The sequence below is a fragment of the Scylla paramamosain genome, chromosome 17, assembly GCF_035594125.1.
Source record: "Scylla paramamosain isolate STU-SP2022 chromosome 17, ASM3559412v1, whole genome shotgun sequence".
NCBI classification, from domain to species: Eukaryota; Metazoa; Arthropoda; class Malacostraca; order Decapoda; family Portunidae; genus Scylla; species Scylla paramamosain.
In genome coordinates, this window is record NC_087167.1 from 6,182,942 (window position 1) to 6,203,741 (window position 20,800).

Here is a 20,800-nt window from a genome sequence, read left to right on the forward strand (position 1 = left end):
TTCGGAATGGTGCGTTACAGTAGAATGATTTACAGAGAAGAGACGACGTGTTAATGAGATGATTTAAGGGAATGACGACGTGTTCAGCAAATAACTGTGTTAATGAAGTGAACTGTTGCAGAAGAATGACGACTTCTTAAAATGAAATGACTTATAACGATTGAATGGCAACGTGTGCTAATGAAAAAGGAGGTGTCATTGTTATTGATATTAATTGTTACCAGCATGACGTTACCAGCATGACATGTTAGCAGCGCGAAGTGTGAGCGGCCTGTCGTGTTGCACTGATAAGCACACACGCACACATAAAAGTCACATTACACAGGCAGCTCTTTTTCGTGATATTCCCATGTACACCCAACTATTCCCGAGGCCACGCATCACCAGCGCGCTGAGGGTGGAGGCGCGCCAGTATTTCAGCGGCAGATTATTTTCCAGGGATTTTTTTTTTTTTCGCCTACTTTACGTACCATCCCCGCGTGTGGCTGCACTGTAATGACTCCCGCGGCCAAACACAGTCACGGAAATCCAGACCGAAATACACAGCGCGATATTATGTGGGGGGGATATTCGAGTCCATTACTATACAAAGGTTCAGAAATATTCACTTGCATTTGCGAACTCGTTTAGAAATATTCACATTTATATTTCCAGGGTCGTCTAGAGATACCCACTTTTATTGCGGGGCTAGTCTTAAAAGAACCCTACCTCCGTTTCCAGGAGAGCCAGTCCCAAAATGTCCACTTCATCTTCCACAACTGGTCCATAAAAATCCACCTAACTTCAGGAACGTGACTACAAATATCCAATTCCCCTTCAAGAACCAGACAAATACTCGCTTACATTTCCGGACCTGGCTTAAAAATGTCCACTTGTATTTCCAGAACGAGTACAGAGAGATATCCACTTCTACTCCACAATTAGCACATCATCATCCACCTAACTTTCAGAACCAGTCTAAATGAAATATCCACATCAATTACCTGAACCAAACTAGAAAATTAATATCCACTCTAAAAATATCCACTTCCTGCCCTACCCGAAGCCTTAGGAGCGCCTGCCTCACCTTGCTTTCCCTAAACTGATTTTGTCTTTCATTTATCTTCCCCTTAATTTCTCTTGCTTATGGATTACAAACAAAAAAAACATCACTCCCTCCTCTCTCTCTCTCTCTCTCTCTCTCTCTGCTAGTACTTGAGGGTCGATAAAATAGTTCAGTACAAGTTTGTGTAATTTTGAAGCACCAGTGGCATGTAAAATGAGTGAACGATTCGCCAGAGCCTTTCAGTGCCTCTAGTTTTAATTCCGCTCAGTCAGCTCATGCAGGGTGATTACAATAAACTGCGTGTCATCGTGTCATTAGCAGTCAAAGGGTTAAGGTTAAACACGACCATCGGAGAGTGGGAAAGTAATTAATGTATCAGAAAGTGAATTAAATGTATGGAAATTGGTTTGCTGGCTCCATCCTCCCCTCCGGTCCTCTGACATTCCTCTGTGTACACTCGCTGACTGTTTGATCTCCCAGGATACGTATGGTTTGCCCTTGAAAAATAAATTATAAAAGTTGCACGGACAGCCATTACACTACCGCTGCTCGTATCTAACATCACGCAAAATGTAAAAAAGTTCTTTCATTTAAACATCTTATACATACATGCATACATACATATACAAGTCCAGAAATTACAAATAGAAATGCAACATGGATGGTGTGTGACGCTTTGTGTTATTGCGACATGGGAAAATGGACAAAGACAGGACGTGTTATGCACCGAACAGGTAATACATAGATAGATAAGTATTGGAGCAGCAGAATGGCAACATAGGCGTGGTAAAAAAAAAAAGACAAGTGACATAGAACTACAGAGAGAGAGAGAGAGAGAGAGAGAGAGAGAGAGAGAGAGAGATAGAGAGATAGAGAGAGAATTTTAGCTGTGGTGGTCTAGCAGGTCACCAACAGAGATGAGTGGAGAAGGTTAAGATAGTTTTCCTTCAGTAGAATCAGAGGGTGATGATGATAGTGATGATGATGATGATGATGATGATGGTGGTGATGATGATGATGATTATGAGGAGGGGAAAGACGAGGGTGTAATAACTATGTATATATTTTCTGCATCGCTTCGTCTCAGTATGGATCGATGGAAGACTAAATCAAACCCTCACATTTGCCATATACATACATACATACATACATACATACATACATACATTCAGCCGTGGTTCAAAGACATATACTGCCGCGCTCACTCCCAGTATGTTTTGTCTTTTCTCCGATCTGCAGTCAGCTGACCTTAGAATCCATCAATTGTAAGGCTTTGTAAGGACATTGTCAGCAGATCAGAGGACTTGAGATTCAGGGAAAGCGTTTCAATAATAGAAAAAAGTGAGGAACGATAAGGGACTTTTGACTGTGACTGTACTTGCTTAGGTTTCAAGGTAGCAGAGTTGTATGGATAGGTAGATTTATTTATTTATTTATTTATTTATTGACTGATTGATTGAAGACGCCTAACAGCAGGATCATATCACCCCAGCCTCTACGAAACACCAGCTGCTGCTACATCCTTTATAAGACTGACATTATCACTTTCATTACAGAGACATAACTTTGCTATGAATGGTGCATCATGACATTTCATCCTCGCACCATCCTCCTTTGTTCATGCTTTTCACATATTTCATAACAACCTGCTGGTGAATTCTGCATGGCTCGCAATGTTTCTCTCTCTCTCTCTCTCTCTCTCTCTCTCTCTCTCTCTCTCTCTCTCTCTCTCTCTCTCTCTCTCTCTCTCTCTCTCTCTTGCTTCATGGGGGCCAGAAACCATACAAATTATTCCCATATGGTGTGTAAATGAGAGGGAACATAACAAGCACTTGTCAGAAACTTTTAAGATCTTTTTTTGTTCGTCCAATTTAAAAGTGTATGGAAAGAATAATGAGGAATTTTACAGAAATCACCACGCGGAAAAAGTGGCTCCTGTGAAGTGTGTCTCGCCTTTCACACTCCATCGCCACTCTCTTCCCTCAAGGAGCCTCGAGTAGCCATTCAATTACTGTGAATTCTTTGTCCTCACTGAAGAGTTTGAGTCACATCACGCACTCTCATAAAATACATATATTACAGTTTTCAAATAGAGTTTATGTCAGTTTGATTTCTTAACAAAAATTCTAGAAAACTGTCGAGTCGCTCATTGAATACTGCTGAGGCTGGTTTGACACTGTCTGTCTCTTGGAGGAAGCTTAACACTTTAACTGCTATCTGGCGCATCCTACCTTCATCACAAACTACCCTGGTGTATTGCCTTTCCTTCTATATTCACTTCTAAATATTATACAGAGCTAGAAAACTATACAGAGCTCTAGAAAGCTCTTTGAATCCTGCTTGGAAAATATCTTGCATTGTGCCTTTAGTGTTGTGAATTGTTGGATATCGCAATGATTAATCCTAGTGTAGCATTTCGCCACTCACCGCCGCTGTTTCCAGTCAAGAGAAAAAAAATAACACAGGTCCAAGCGCCGTGACTTGATACCACTTCCTCCTGGTAGGGCCCACCACTCCCGTCCAGCAGCAGCAACAGCAGCAACAGCAGCAGCAGCAGCAGCACCATCACCACCACCACCACCACCACCACACACACACACACACACACACACACACAGCACGGGGAAGGCGCTATTAGGGCTGTCACACTCCAGCTGGTGACTGTCCCACGATTTGTAGCGCTGACAGACGCCATCCCAAAGTGAGAACAAAAAAGAGGAGAAAGATGAGCCGCATTACATGTTGGCTGCGGGCTGAGATGACGATGAGAAATGGCTAAATATATTAGGATTAAATTTACGCCAAAGCCGAGACTTGCAGAGTCTAATGCAGCAACCCTCGTCTTCATCTGCAGTATAATACATTATAAACCAAAAGTTTTGAAATCCTGACTCCTCCTAACTTTGTGGAAATATTACGGAAAAGACGACGTTAATGCGAGGGAATCCCTAGTATTCAAAATTTCTGCTTCGTTGAAAACAAAAATTCCTAAAATGGAGCACACGCAGCCCGGGGAGGCACTCAGCACAGTGCTTACGAGTGTGTTGTCACTTTTGTGGGCACTGCTAAGTAGGGAGGCGTGCTGTCAGTCATTCACCGCGGCAGACTTCTCAGAAACACACACACATTCAACACTCTTCCCATAATTTCTGATAATCCATTCCAGACTATATTCTTTAAGGACTAGCACCTTCAGTGGACCTTTTTTTATGCTTTTTTGCTGCTCTAAGCCGGAGTCCCTCTAAAGTATAAATATATAGAGACCCCCTTAAGTATATATATATAAAAAAAATATGAACTTGCATATGCAGTTAAAATATCGTTAGTGTGTCAGAAATCCACCGCCAGAGAGCAGCCCATTCACCTAACTATCTCAAACGTTTTGCCGCAACAATTAGTTCAGGAATGCCATGCCAGACACCTTTACCGCCAAACTAGCCATTGAAATTGATGACATAGCGCAAGGTTACTCCTTCAAATAACAACCGAAGCCTGTAGATGATCGGGACACGCCTGCGATGATAATTTCCTGATCAGTGAATCCCGCGACTTGGTACAGCTGGAAGGAAGAGTAATGGCCATAAGATAATTCACACGTTACTCAGTGTCTGGGATGATAAGCTTCACTCTCACCATCTGTCCGGGAACCGCCGCTTTAAACGCAAGAAACCTGAGACAGAGAGAGAGAGAGAGAGAGAGAGAGAGAGAGAGAGAGAGAGAGAGAGAGAGAGAGAGAGAACGTGCATCTGTAATAAAATAGGAATGGAATAACCCACCACCCTCCCAAGGTTTCTTTCCTTTTAAAGCAGTGGTCCCCAAACAGTGGCGGGAGTGCAGCTCATCACCCGACACTCTGAATTAGGGGTGACGTGCTCCTCTGTGCTGCCTCTGTCTGTCCGCCCACTACTGTCGCTGTTGTGGTGGGATGACATTACGTGCTGGTTCCTTTTCTCAGGTATACGAAGACAGGTAACACACTCGACAGGAAATGGTAATCACTCAGGTGTTCCCGATATTCACAGGTGTAAGGGAGACATACGCATAATCCTCAGGGTAGGACGAGAAATCATGGGTTCAAGACTGATAAAGTTAGATTTGAGAGAGATAGAAAGGAATTGGTTCTCGTATAGAGCGGAAGGTGAATGGAATAGACTCAGTAATCAGGTTATTCGTCATTAGGGAGCTTTAAAAGATTAGACAAATTTATGGATGAGGATGATGGGAGGAAATAGGTAGGTATGTTTCTTGCAAAATACTGCCACGTGTGGACCCGACGGCTTCTACGTACCACTTCCTATATGTTTCTTTTTTTTTTGTATGTTCTTGGTAAAAAGTATTTCCTAAAACCTTCATGATATAGTTGTAATATCCCGCATTTAGGTTATAAAGCAACAAATGCTTAATAAACGCTAATGATTACACAATGACTATCAGTTAAATCAATACCACCACCACCACCACCACCACCACCACCAATAGCAACACGCCATCAGCACCTCACAACCAGCACTACCCTCCCTCACCTCCCTCACTCATCGCTCTCTCCTTACCTCCTTCACTTATCGCTCTCTTCCTCACCTCCCTCACTCATCACTGGCGCTGCTCTCTCTCCACGGCCGCCATTAACTTTACCTTCACTCACTCCGTCAGCTACTCCCTCACTCACTCCATCAAAACACACACACTCACTCATTCCCTCAGCCACACACTCCTCATGATTTCCCGGCGTCCAATGCTGCTTATCCCTCCCCAGAGTATCTTCAAGCTGAGTTTGTTTCCTCACCCAGGACTACAAGCTCTCCTCTCAGTGTAGCCTCTCAGATTACTCTCTCCAATCTTTGCTAAGTGCGCCTAAGTTGACGTCTTAAAACTTCACTGCACTCCAAAATTCAGTTGCGAGAATTAAAACTTGTCTCCCGGCGCTGACTCTCTACGTACGTGCACCTCTGCTAAAGAAAATGGACGAGTTTATCATCATCAGTCTTACTTTGCCCAAATTTGCTCATCGCTCGCTCGCTCTCGCTCATCCGCCGATGTGGCACTCACTGTGGCACTCTTCAACGCGAGGGTACGGGCCGTCTCCACTGCCTTGATTTGCAGTGTGGCACTATATTTATGGCACTGATTTACTGATGTGGCACTGTACTTATCTGTGGCTGTGATATACCAATGGGCACTGTACTTTTGGCATTATCTATTTATTTATGGCCTTGATAAACTGGTACTGTGTTTATTTGTGGCACTGATTTACTGGTGAGGCACTGTACGTACTTATCTGTGACTGGCATACTGGTGGGGAGCTGTACTTGTAGAGCTGCTTATTTAAGTCACTGATGTACTGCTACGGCACTGTATTTACTTATGGCACTGATAAACTGGTGTGGCACGGTGTTTACTTCCTTTATATATATTTTTTTTTTATTTGATCTGGTGTCCTTTTGTGTGTTTTTGTTTTCCTATTTATATTTCTTCGTAGCTCCATCTATTATTACTTTGTTTTCCTCTCTGGCTTAACTTTACTTCATTAGCGTTAAGACCTTTCTCTGTACGCTTCACTCCACGCATCCACTTCGGCTCAACTTCGTGTAATGCTGGTCACTATTGATTCCGCATGGCATTCTCGCCCTTCCTCTGCACTTCACATCACTCGTATTGCTGCACTGCTCGTCCGGATGATAAGTCCGTATAACAAAAATTACCGCAAAGTGAATAACACCAGCATAAGCGGACGAGGCCAGCCGGCGGATACGGAAGGCAACAACAGAGGCATTTAACTGATGACTCTGCCTCAGAATATTGCATTTGCCCCAGGTGGTGGTGGTGGTGATGAAAATGAGTCGCTGTGTTGGCGGCGGGAGGCTGCAGCGCAATGAGTGTGTGTGTCTGTGTGTCAGTATTCTGTGCATGATAGAGCCAAGTCATCATACTCGGCGCCACGGTCTCTGGCGCCGTAACTTTACCATCTGAGGACACGCACACATTGTAAGAGGAACATAAGGGAAGGTACAAGAGGCCAGCAGGTGTACACGTGGCGTTGGTACTACAAGTTTCTCTCACCTGCTGACTGGCCCATCTACTTCTGTCTTACCTCAAAACGTAATCTGACCCAATTTCCCAGTTAAAATCCTGAACTATAAGATACCAGATTCTATAAACATAATTAATCCGAAATCCTACACGTATATGAAGATTATTACAGGATCCCCATCACTGCAGTTCGTTTTAAAACAAGAGGATATATAATGTATTCAGTGAGAGAATTGCAGTGTTTTCTTGCCTTCAGTTGGTAGAATTACTGCTGGAGCCCTGGACACTCAGTACAGGAATCTGCTGCTGAGGTGAGGGTGAGGCGAGGAGGACAAGTGACGCGATTGTGGCTTTGAACTGGCGCAGGAACTGATCAAGACCCAGACATCGCTATACATGCACACCTTCACACACACACACACACACACACAGACACACACACACACACACACATGTCCCTACTGAAGGCAAGGAAGAATCGAGGAATGAGTCGAGCCAAGCAGACAGACAGACAGACAGCCAGCATTCACATCACAAAGGCGTCCAATAATTGCGGCAGAGTCAGGTATATAATAAATTCCCCAGGTGTGTATTTTCCATTTCCCTCAGCAATTATTCCGCTGCACCAGTACATGACGCGTTTCTTTCCGCCATCGCTACTCTCATCATTATTATTACTGAATGGAAATCGGCTTTTTGAGTGGCGGGTGTGCGATGCGGGGCGATATGCACGTGCAGAGACCCGCGCAATGACTTAGGGAGATTAACACTGCAGCACAAGAGGTCGTTAGCGCTGACATGATGCCGGTAATAAACCATAAAGAAGCGAACCCCTGTACTTCTCACTGTGATGAAGGGAAGGAGTGTGTGTGTGTGTGTGTGTGTGTGTATGTGTGTGTGTGTGTGTGTGTGTGTTTTAAGTAATTGTTTCCTTCACGGACTTTTTCTTTACGATTTTTTTATATCTTACTTCCTTTATTATTTATTTATGTGTTTATTTATTAGCTTTCCTGACAAATGAGTCCATCCGATATTCCATCATGCGAGAGCGAGAGAGAGAGAGAGAGAGAGAGAGAGAGAGAGAACGCAAAAGCTATAAGGACGGCTGCCGCTGCATGACGGCCATAGAGTGAGGGAGGGGAATGAGTGCGCGAGGGAGAGGGAATGGGAAGGGGTAGCCATTAGAGTGTGGGTGGGTGTATGGGTGAAGGGGGAGGGGGAAGAGAAGGGAGGGGAGGGCAGGAAGGGGAGGTGTGGAAGATACATCGGTGAAGTAATTAATATTTGTACTTCTATTGACCTTGTATATATATGTGTGTGTGTGTGCGTGTGTGTGTGTGTATCCCCGTGAGTAAGAGCATGCACAACTAACTAAACATACGAGCAAAATATTTACCGTGAGGCTTTGGCGCAGTAATAAACTCCCAAACCCCTCCAACCTGGGTTCGAATCCCCCCTAAAACGGAACCTCTGCATCAGGGACCAATACCGCCACTGCATCGCCTGCCAGTGACCCGCAACCAGCATTACGCGACTAAACACCAGGAAAAAGAGGCGCTGGAAGGGGAGCGGCACTGAGGCACGAGAGCGGAAGCAGCACAGCCAACACGCCTCTCGAAAAGGTACGAATATAACTACAACCTTATTGGCTATACAGCGGTAATGGGGCCTGGCACGGAGGATATGGGGCTAGGTAATAGGAGGCTTTATATGGAAATGCAATGGGGCTGTTTTTTCCTCCCATTTCTTTCTTTTTATAATGGAATTGTGGGTTATTTGATTCTTTTCTTTTTTTAAGTGTATGATGGAAAGTGTTTTGCTGTTGATCTGGTGTTGGTTCATGTAGACAGTCTTCTTTCGTGTTATTTCAGCTACTAGTCTTTCTTTATTGCGGATGTCAGGCTGCTGCATTGGTAGTATTGGTTTATCTGCTTAACTTCGTGTTTCTGTGTGTGTGTGGATGGGTGGATGGGTTAGTGTGGGTCTGCTTGTCTCTCCGTCCGTCTGTCTGTCTATCAATCACTGTCTTGTGTATCTGTCTATATTACTTCTGGCAATATATTTCTGTTTGTCTGCCTTCATTAGTGTCTGCGTATATCTCGTACACATTACAAATACCTATGTACATATATATTCTGAACTGCAGCAGATGAACTTCCAGCCGCACAGACTAACAAAGTGAATATGTAAATCTAAAGATGAATACACAAAGAGGACAAAGATGATGTTCAACAGTCACACACTGGACAACGAAAGTGAAGTCACCGATTAAGTGGCAGAGTGCAAAAGAATCCACGAACATTACAAGACAGAACAGGAAATTAGAAACATGTACAAGGAAAAAAAAAAATGCCTGTGAATCAGAAACCAGAAATGATGTGAGGAAATTCAAGACAGGGATTAAGCTGAAGAGTACAGAATCCCCTAATGCAACAAAACTGAACGAAAAATTAGTAATATATCCAAGGGAGATAGGAATATGGAAACAAAACCAGGAGTAAAAAGATAACCGCTTGACAGGAAACATCAGAGAACACAAAGAACGTACAATAAAGGGAACAAGATCTGGCCTGACGCGGAGAGATAAGAAGAGGACATCGAGAACAAGGGAACAGACCAAAGCGGAACGAGCATGAGCGAACTAAAAAAGGACCAAACTAAATCGAGAGAAGCGAAAGAATTAAGAAGTGGACCAAAATTATGAAGAGATTTTAACCACAACCAGAATGAAAGCAGTAGAGATTGGCAGGACACGTCACGCGCCATACTTGTAACACGGAAGGCTTGAGTACTTAAGGGGACCGTACCATGAGAGAGCGAGAAGGAAACAAAACAGAAAGCGACAATGGAGAGATGAGAGGTTTCGTTGGGGTGGCCTGGAATAGATGGGTAACGAAAGGGTGATGCACGAAAAGAAAAAAAGTAAATAAATAACAGGAGAAAAATTGTCAAGTAAAAATATAGTAAAGAAAAAAAAAAGGAGATAAAACTTAAGAAACAGGAAAGGAACGAAGACAAATTGTGATCTTGATGAAAATTCTTGTCCCCTTCCTCCTCCTCCTCCTCTCCTCCTAATTCTTCGTACTCATCCACTTCTTCCATTTCTTCTTCTTCTTCCTCCTCCTCCTCCTCCTCCTCCTCCTCCTCCTCCTGCGAATCAAGAGGAATTAAGACAATGACAGCCTGTAGGGAAATCTGTCTATAACTTGAGCCTCTGTGTGTGTCTGAGAGAGAGAGAGAGAGAGAGAGAGAGAGAGAGAGAGAGAGAGAGAGAGAGAGAGAGAGAGAGAGAGAGAGAGAGAGAGAGAGAGAGAGAGAGAGAGAGAGACACACACACACACACACACACACACACACACACACACACACAGACAGACATACGGACAGACAAGCAGAGACAGAGACAGGGATAAAACAGACAAACAGACATAGAATACACAGACACAAGAAAACGGACAGAAAATCTAATATGCAAGGAAAACGACAGACAGACAGACAGACAGACACAAACAAACATAAAAAAATAAAACAATGAAAAACAATAAAACAGACCCGTATTTCTGATAAACAAGCATAGAAGCATTCAAAAGACAAATGATAAAAGACAAACAGACAAACAGATCAATGACAGACGAGACTAAACAAGGAAATGACAAAACAAGCAAATGAGGACAAATTAGACGGACAGACAAACAGACAGACGGACAGGCGGACAGAAAGGTAACGCCCCTAACCACCTATCAAGAGTGATTTAATGGCCCATTTACCTGGCTTGGATCATTAACTGGAGTGCCAATGATGCAACTTACTCCCCCATCACTCCCCTCCCCCATCCCCTTCCTAACCTCCCCTCATCTCCTCCCCCTCATCCCCTTCCCTCCTCTCCTCTTCCCGTGCAATTTCAACGTTGTTCCTGTCTCTTCTCTCCCTCCTTCCTCCTTTCCTTCTCCTCCCCACATCACCTCCCCACTCCCCTTCTTATATCTCATCTCCCTTTATTATTCTCTTCCTCTATTCTTTTCTCTCCCTTCATCTCGTCTCTCCTTTCTTAGTCACCTTCCTACTTCCTCCTTTCATTCTTCCCCTAGTCATCTTCCTTCTTCCTTCTTCCTCCTCCTCCACTTCTCTATCTTCAGTCACTCCATTGCGTTTCTCTCTCTCTCTCTCTCTCTCTCTCTCTCTCTCTCTCTCTCTCTCTCTCTCTCTCTCTCTCTCTCTCTCTCTCTCTCTCTCTCTCTCTCTATCCCCTTCTCTCTCTCTCCTTTCCTCACGATTCTTTTTCTTTTCGCGTATTTCTTCTTCTTCCTCTCCCACTCTCTCTCTCTCTCTCTCTCTCTCTCTCTCTCTCTCTCTCTCTCTCTCTCTCTCTCTCTCTCTCTCTCTCTCTCTCTCTCTCTCTCCTCTCCCTTCTTCACAACCTCTCCCCTCCCTCTCCATACTTTCTCCTTCCTTCCCCATAATTCCCTTTTTCATATTATCTCTCCTTTTTTATCTCTTTCTTTTCTTTCTCTCTCTATCTCTTCCCTCTCCTGCCCTCAATCCTTGCTTCTTTTTGCTATTCCCCTTCCTTATCCCATCCCATTCTCTCCTTCAATTCCCATCCCCTCTTTCTTCCATTATCACTCCTCCTTCCCTTCTCTCCCCTGTTCTCTTATCTTCCCCTCTTTTCTCCTCCCCACCATTCTGTACTTATCCAAACTCTCCCACTCCCCTCTTCCTCTTCCCTCCCACCTTCCATTCCATGTTTGCAGTTTTCCAGCCTCCCTCCTTCTCTCTCCCTCTCTCTCTCTTTCCCCTCGTCCCGCCCTGAGTGAGGAGAACAAGGGAGAGGGGAAAAAGAGGGCAAGGAAGAGGGGAGTGAACCAGGAAGGGAGGATAAAAATGGGAAGGAGGTGGAAGGTTGGCCACGAGTGTATGTTGCTGTGATAATGAAGGCAAAGGTCGGTGGGTCTCTCTCTCTCTCTCTCTCTCTCTCTCTTCTTCTATTGCTCCCATTTCTCCTCTTACTTTTCTTCTTTCTCCTCCTCCTCCTCCTCCTCGTTTATTCTATCCTATTTCTCTCACGATATGCTAAAGTAGACCAACAAACATCCCTGTAAGGACCAACAAATCAGCTGCTGCTTGTTCTTCTTTTGTGTTCCTGTGTGTTTTCTTTGCGTTCCCTAGGTGTTCCCTTTAGTTTCCTCCTCCTCCTCCTCCTCCTCTCTTAAGCAAGGTAGTTTAAGAGAAGGAGAAAGAGAGCAGAGGGGAAGGAAGAGGGAAAAACGAGGAAGAGGAGGAAGAGGAGGAGGAAAGAAAGAGATAGGTGACTGAAGGAGATGGGAAGGGAAAAGGAAGAAGGGAAAAAGGGAAATGGAGAGAAGGGAGATAATGTGTGTGTGTGTGTGTGTGTGTGTGTGTGTGTTTTGAGTCTGACCTGTTTCATTCGCTTCATTGTTTCGTTAGTTCATCTTTTCTTTCTGTCTCTTTTTTTTTCTTTTTTTTGCTTCTTTCTCTTTCACTGTGGTTGTTGTTATTACTGTTATTGTTATCCGCATCGACTTTTCTTTCCCTCTCTCTCTCTCTCTCTCTCTCTCTCTCTCTCTCTCTCTCTCTCTCTCTCTCTCTCTCTCTCTCTCTCTCTCACTGACTCGTTCATTCAGTTTCTTAATTTGCAATATTATAATAGACTAACTTTCTTTTTTTTCTTTTTTTTGTACCTATTTTTCTATCGCATTTTATTCATTAACTACTTATAGACTTTCTTAATTTCCTTGGTGACCTGATTAATTCTCTCTCTCTCTCTCTCTCTCTCTCTCTCTCTCTCTCTCTCTCTCTCTCTCTCTCTCTCTCTCTCTCTCATTCTTGGGTCTCAACTTTTTCTCTATTTTCTTTTTCTTTCTTGTCTGTCGCATCTACTTCCGTCGCTGATTCGCTTCACTTCAATGCCTCATTCATTAGCTGACTCATAATTTTGCTTCACTTGTCAAGAGGAGGAGGAGGAGGAGGAATGAGGACAACTGAGACGGAGGAGGAGGAGGAGGAGGAGAGGCAAGGCAAAGTTTTAATCCCCACTTAAGCCGTTCCTCCCCTCCTCCTCCTCCCCGAAGCCGTTCCTCCCCTCCTCCTCCTCCCCGAAAGTAAAACTGACTCCACAGCTCGAAGCTTCACAAACTCAATTACCTGAACTCGGATTGTGTTCCTCCCGCAGCTTTATCTACCTGCATCTATCTGTCCCTCTGTCTGTCTGTCCGTCTGTCTGTGTGTGTCTGTCTCTTCCTTCTGCTGTCCATCTACCTGTTAGTCTAGTTATTTATCGGTCTGTGTTTGTTTATCTGTTTTTTCTATGTCTTATCTGCATATTTATTGTTGTGTATCTATTTTTAAGTGATTGTCTGTATTTATCTATCTATATCTATCTATTTGTGTTTTTGTATGTTTTATCTATCTATGCTTATCTGCGTATTACTAACTGTCTATTCGTCGTTTTGTGTATCTATCTATTCATCATTTTCCTATCTATATATCTACCTACCTATCTATCTACCTACCTGTCTATCTATCTATCTATGTGATGCCTCTCGCCAAGAACTCCCCTCAAAGGAAAGGCCACGGCAGAAAAGTCTCCATTTCATTCCTGTCCTCACATTCATTCTTTACATGCTCTGATTCACTCGCTCTCCTCTCTCCCCTTTATCCCGCATACTACAGCACTCCGACCTATCTAATTAGAGGTGTTTCTCCTACACTCACCGCATCTCCTGTACTCTTCTATACACTCTTTTTAGCCACCTCTCTTCCTCCTGTTCTTTCCGTGTCGGTAAATCACGTAATGGTGCTGCATTTTAGAACTCTCAGCTCCTTCTCAGCCAGTCCCTTTGCTAATTAATTCATCTTCACTTGATGCACTAAATCTGTTCACCTTCCAATGCTTTTACCGTGTATTCTTCTCACATCACTGTCTCTCGTGCACTCTCTGCTTGAAGGACTAATGTGTTTGCTTGCGTTACTTTCACCGTTTATTCTTGTCATGTCACTGCCATACTCCTGGTCACTAATTCCTTCCGATCATACTCTCGATCTTTGCTTTCATTCCACTTCCAAGTCTCATTCGCATTTGTGATGGCTGCTACTGCTATTCTGTCACATGGTCTTTCTCTGTTTTGTCTCTTGCTTTCGTTCTTTTTTTTTTTTAACTCCATGTTTGTTTGTTTGTTTTTTCATACGTAGTGGAAAGCTATAATCACTCCTCTTTCTTTTACTCTCTTCTCCTTTCCTTTCCCTCTTCTCTTGTCTAGTCTTCCTTGGTAACAGATAAACAGGATGAGAATGTTTACTTAAATTCATGTATCTCGTTTTTTTTTGTCGTCTGTTTATCTATCTATTTATCTATCTATCTATCTATCTATCTGTTCACCAAAGTACTGTTGAAATGTATCTAAAAACCCTTGTTAATATCTCTTATACAGGTTCCGTGTGTGTGTGTGTGTGTGTGTGTGTGTGTGTGTGTGTGTGTGTGTGTGTGTGTGTGTGTGTGTGTGTGTGTGTGTGTGTGTGTGTGTGTGTGTGTGTGTGTGTGTGTGTGTGTGTGTGTGTGTGCGCGCGTGCATTTAAGCAAATTATTACCGGTTGGGTCCCTCGCCAGCCTCTCTCAGGTACGCGGACAGGTAAACGCAATTACTTAATTAATCCAAATGCGTCATGAAGATTTATACCACAGCCTACCCCCACCCTCCCCCTCTCCCTCTTCCCCTCCCTCTCTCTCTCCCTCCCCACCCTCCCCCTCTCCCTCTTCCTCTCCCTCTCTCTCTCCCTCTCTCTGATAACAAAGTAATACTGAAAGCACGTAATAACATAAAACATGACTAGCGAGGCGAGATGTGATGAGATGAGATGCTTTTCTTACTCCCTCCTCTCTCCCCCATCACCACCACCACCACCACCACCACCACCACCACCTCCCGCGGCTAAAACTTCCGTGCATAAAACTAACGCATTATAACACAAACAGAAGTTTTAAACACCATGCACACCGCTGCGATATCTCCTCGTAATCATAAAAGTCGGTTGAAGATTTTTTTTTACCTTGCATCTAACTCACTCACGCACGCACGCACGCCGCTGGGAAGACGAAACTTAAGAGTGCAACGTAACAAACTGCGTGCACTAAGTCTGAGGAGCGAGAGGAGGAGAGGGAGTGTTTCTTTCCTTCTTGCTGACGAGGTGGTAGAGGTGGTAGTGGTGGTGGTGGTGGTGGTGGAGGAATAACTTATTATGCTAATCCCGGTGGAAGCTGCGAGCGAGTGAGCGAGCGACTGACTGACTGACTAAGTGGTAATGTTAGTTTGTTCGTCTTGGTATGTGAGTGAAAGGTGATGGTGGTGGTGGTGTTAGTGGTAGTAATAGTAGTAGTAATAGTAGAAGTAGTAGTAGAAGTAGAAGTAGTAGTAGCAGCAGTAGTAGTAGTAGCAGGTGTGTGTGTGTGTGTGTGTGTGTGTGTGTGTCACCGTCTCCATAATAACGCATTCTCAGAAAAAAAAAAAAAATACTAAACCATTATCTGCAGCGAATCCTGGTTCCGATTCCCTACAAGTGGCAATAAACGCACTGTAGTGTGGAAAACTCTTGTCCTTTTTCACTTTGTAACATTGATATAAATCTAACCTTACTTGTGCAGCCGTCAAGAGGCGATCCCACAGCGGCCTGGACAAATGAAATAACAACAGTGGGCAGGCGGGGCTGTGAAGGGATGGGGAGGATGGGTGGGTGGGGGGGGGGCACTAGAGGAGGATGGTAAAGGCTGGGAAGCGAGGGATGTGTGGGAGAGACTGGAGAGAGGGAAGGGGCGGGGCAGGATCTGTCTAGGGCCGTCTTTTTTTTTTATTGTTATTATTTGAGGCTACAGTTTCAGATGTCTATTACACACACACACACACACACACACACACACACACACACACACACACACACACACACACACACACACACACAGAAACACACACACACACACAGAGAGAGAGAGAGAGAGAGAGAGAGAGGAGTGTGTGTGTGTGTGTGTGTGTGTGTGTGTGTGTGTGTGTGTGTGTGTGTGTGTGTGTGTGTGTGTGTGTGTGTGTGTGTGTGTGTGTGTGTGTGTGTGTGTGTGTGTGTGTCAACGATCAGTATCACTGGCTTCTCTTCACTACAAGGAGGGTCTTGAAGTGACTACAAGTGAGTTCTTTACAATAAAACATCGGGTATAATGGCGAAATTTGCCTTTCCAGACGTTAAGTCTATGGGAACTTTCCCTTTTAATTAGGTGACTTACGGAATTATAATTGCAAGAATTTATTATTTTTTGTTCCGGGTCGGATTTTAATACGCTGCCAGATTTCATCAGATTTTCATATGCAGCTTCAGCTGACCTTCTAACCTGACCCTGAAGGTCAACGATCTACATCCCTGCATTTGCATGTGCGGCTCGGGGCTTTAAAGAGCTTTTCAGTGAAACCAAACTGCCATCAAACACGCAGGCATGACGGCGACACGCCGGACTGCAATCTGCCTGATGAATTTCATCCGATTTGAGCCTGCAGTTTAGGACGCCCATCGCACATACGTATGATAACGCGGGCGCGCGCTCTGGCACATGCGCGCGAGCACGCGCGCGCGCACACACACACACACACACACACACACACACACACACACACACACACACACACACACACACACACACACACACACACACACACACACACACAGTTTTCTTAGTAATCCTCGCACAAGACAATTTTTTTTTCCTGTGAAATATTCTGATGCTTGATTTAGAGGTAATCACGAGTGTCTAAACTTTGACACGTTTAATTAATTAACATATTCCCATGAAATTAGTAATGCATCCCCGTGTTCTGCATGATTAATGACTCCTAATCGTTGTGACCAATAATGCACATCCATGAAACCGATGTCAGCTGTGTAGAGGAGAGGCGGTTAAACGAAATCGGGAGAATGTAAGTTGTGCCTCGGCGGTGAATGACTGCAGCACACTCGTCAACACAGACCCAGAGTTTACCTGTGTCGATCATCAGGTAGAGGAAGATGAACAGCCGAGGATCCATGGGCTGTGTTTCTCTACTCGATCTTGCCTGTCCCGGTCCTGCCTGCCCCACTCCGTCCCTTCTTATTATTTTCTGTCTCGCTCTGGCCTCCTCCACTCCTGCCTGCTCCACTCCTGTGTGTCCCATTGCTGCCTGTCCCACTCCTTCCCTGTCCCCACTCCTTCATTTCATTCCTTCCTGTTTCCACTCCTCTCTATCCTCCTCCACCTCCCTACCACCAACCGTGGCCCGCGAATTTAAGCTCTCATTACAAATCATCACATAAAAAAAAAAAAAAGCAGGGAAAGTGTAGCACCAGAGAAAAGTGATCACATGATACTAAACACACACCCGGAATTACTACTACGCCATCTCACTTAACTGCAAAATCTGGATCTTGAATGAGTTTCCCACGTAATTCATTTTTTTTCTGAACACGGCTGCATCCCGGTAGCGGCACTTGAGGAAATTAAGTTAAAGTGAAGCTTACTTATAACTTGAGCGAAACATATATGCCTTGCAGGTTAACTCATTTCCCTAAAGACGTCATCAGGTGGGGGCGCTGTATCTAAAGTTGCTGGAAATTTCTTGTTGCTGCTGTGTAGGTTGTGTAGCAGCTCGTGTTTTTTTCCTTTTCTCTCTCTTCTCGCTCCTCTCTCCTCCCCAGACGATCCCCGACCACAACACCCACGTGGATTTAAGACCAAGTCCCAACGAATTAATCAAGCAAGAAGTGGTGTTTTCAGACTGAACACTCCGCCGAGGATCAGCCCTGGGAGCGAGCACGCACCGGACAAACACCGCAGCAATGGGCCGAGAGATTTCATTTAATCCCCAGCAGGTTTTGTCTTTATTCGAATAAGCCAGTACAACAGGTGTGGGGGGATGATGGGGGAAGGGGATGAGTAGGTGTGTGTGGGTGTGTGTGGGTGGATAAGTAAGCCAGCCAGCCAACCAGCCAGCCAACATAGAGCCACAGGGTCAGGCAAGGCTCACAACACCACTGCTTCCTCTGTGCACATATTGCGTGTGTGTGTGTGGTGGGAATTAACTCATCGCTGGAGGCACGTTGTGAGCCGCGCTGCTTCGTGCGATCAAGGCCGTCAGTGGGATCTGTGTTGTATTACTGTGTTAAAGGGTAGGCATTTATACGTGCGATGTGGAAGGTTAGAGTGGTGAGGCTGTGGGAGGGTGATGGGTGGGATGGGTGTGTGTGTGTGTGTGTGTGTGTGTGTGTAGGAGGGACTTTGGCCAAGGACAACGCAACAAAAAAAATAAACAAATAAAAGGTCCATTAAAGGTGCTAGTCCTTTATAAAGACAATCCGAAACCAAGTCCAAAATTACATTGCAAAGTGTCTTTAAGCTTGCCTACATAATGCGTTAGTAGCTCCCATGTAAATTCTATCCAACTAAATTCCAACCTACTAGATTCCTCCACAAAAACTTCAGCCAGAATGATTCCATCCATGATAACCTTACGTACCATTACCTTATCTAACCTAACCTATCACGGAGGACTTTTGTTTCGTTTCTTTGCTTTTTTTTTGTGGGAGAGGTAAATGTTTCGAGGGGAATGTCCAAAGGCAAATTTATCTGGGAGGAACGTACTGTATAGGGAGTCCGTGAGAATGTGTCAGGGAGGCTGGAAAATGTTGGCTGAATACAAAGATCCCAAATTGTCAAAGGTTCCTGCGGTTTAAAGCCATCTCGACCACTTTTAACAGGCTCTAGTGGGAGTTACTGAGATTCCCAAGGCTGTTTCCGTGATTCCAGTGAGAGTTTAACAAAGATTCAGTCCCACTAGTGTAAGAAAACACTCACGAGAACCGCCCTCATCATCTCTGTGGCCTTTGGAAATGGTCCTTATGGGAGAACAAAGTGCAAAGTACAAGAGGTTTAATCCTTTGCATCGGTAACATAAGCACACAACTCCACACACTGCTCTCCTTGGCTGGGTGCTCGCCTTGGCTCCTCTTTGTGTGTGTGTGTGTGTGTGTGTGTGTGTGTGTGTGTGTGTGTGTGTGTGTGTGTGTGTGTGTGTGTGTGTGTGTTTGTGTGTGTGTGTGCAGTATTCCGTGCATGCATTTACTTTCGGGTTAGTTATGTGTTATTATCTGCATTTCATTAAAGGATTCACGGCAGCGACTACGATTTATGTTGTGTTGTGTGCTTTGTGTTGCTAAATGTTTATATTCACACTGCGGCACCCACCTACCTACATATAAACATACATACACACACATAGACACATACATACATACATACATACATACACACCCATCGATACACCACCATAAACTACATATATACAAATACATAGACGGAACAACATCAGGAAAGACAAAAAAAAAAGTGGTAGCCCCCGTATGATTATAAACCTCACGTATTAAAATCCAACTACCATCCTTATGTATAAATATGATCTAATTTCCTTTTAAAAGCTCCCCATTGACTTCATTACCATCCTAATTACTGGTACATGGATATCTTCACTCTCAGTCACACACACATACACACAGAGAGAGAGAGAGAGAGAGAGAGAGAGAGAGAGAGAGAGAGAGAGAAAGTGGGGGGGATGGGGTAGGCGGACAGCACCCTCCATCCATTTTCTATGCTTCTGATGGTTTGGGGAGGAAAACGTAACCAGAGCCTCCTCCTCTTAGCGGGTGTGTGTGCATGTGCTCTCTCTCTCTCTCTCTCTCTCTCTCTCTCTCTCTCTCTCCATCGCGCCATCAATAATGAGTCAGGGTCATGGATGCACACTCAGGCGGCATCAAGGCGGCCCTTCAATATCGATGAGGTAGTGATGGTCAAATAAATCCCGTCATTCATAACACTCGCGCTCCACCGTGCCGCCGCTGTCTGGTGCCAGTTAGGGCCAGGCGCACTCATAGTCAGAAGTGGAATCCTTGATAAATGTTCACTAGTTACATGAAAACATCCCTGAAAGCCCTCGCCAGTCACTTCCACAGGAGGAAGTTCAAAGTAGTGGAGGCCAAGCGTGGAAATATTTGGGAATACATAGAGTGCGTACCTAAATTGGCGCTTCTTTACTTTTCTTTCCCTTTTTCTTTTATGGAAGAGACAATTAGCGGGTCTTTTTCGCCTAAATTTCCTTTTTTTTTTTGCATTTGGGTTTTCCTCCCTTGTGGATTAAAAAAAAAAAAGTTTCCTGGATATTCTGATGTTATAAATTTGAACTTATTTCGACAAGTCAGGCAAATCATGGCTTTTTAACTAGTATTTGAGGGCGGGAGAGAAATCGTGAACCTAAATGTAGTCTCGTTAAAACGCAATGAGATAACAACACGTAGAGATAAGAACACAAACGTACAAGTTATTACGATCTGTATTATATTTCCTTCACGTGGTTGAGTTCCCTTACTTTCGTTACTCGCTGATAATCATATACCCTGCCCAGTGTCTATGCGAGTTAATAAAATAAACCTTTAAATCCTTAACACAAGTACGCCAAAGTCAGACAGGTAATGTTTTTTTACTAGTATTTGAAGACATGAGAGAAATTGTGTAGTCTATATCTGACAGTTACTAAGCTACAATATTTACTGTGTGGAATTCTCATTTACTGATCAGCTTAATCACGACGTGGGGTGGTTCTAATATACTTCTTGTATCGCAGTTCCTCAATTTCATATTTGGTCCCTCAG

The 20,800-nt window shown here is 44.2% G+C and overlaps 1 protein-coding gene across 1 annotated transcript in view; it reads right to left on the reverse strand.

Moving 5' to 3' along the window:
• The window catches only part of LOC135108382 (roundabout homolog 1-like), a 72,872-nt gene that overhangs the window by 37,148 nt on the left and 14,924 nt on the right, over nt 1-20,800 (reverse strand). The gene's annotated exons all lie outside the window — the stretch shown is intronic.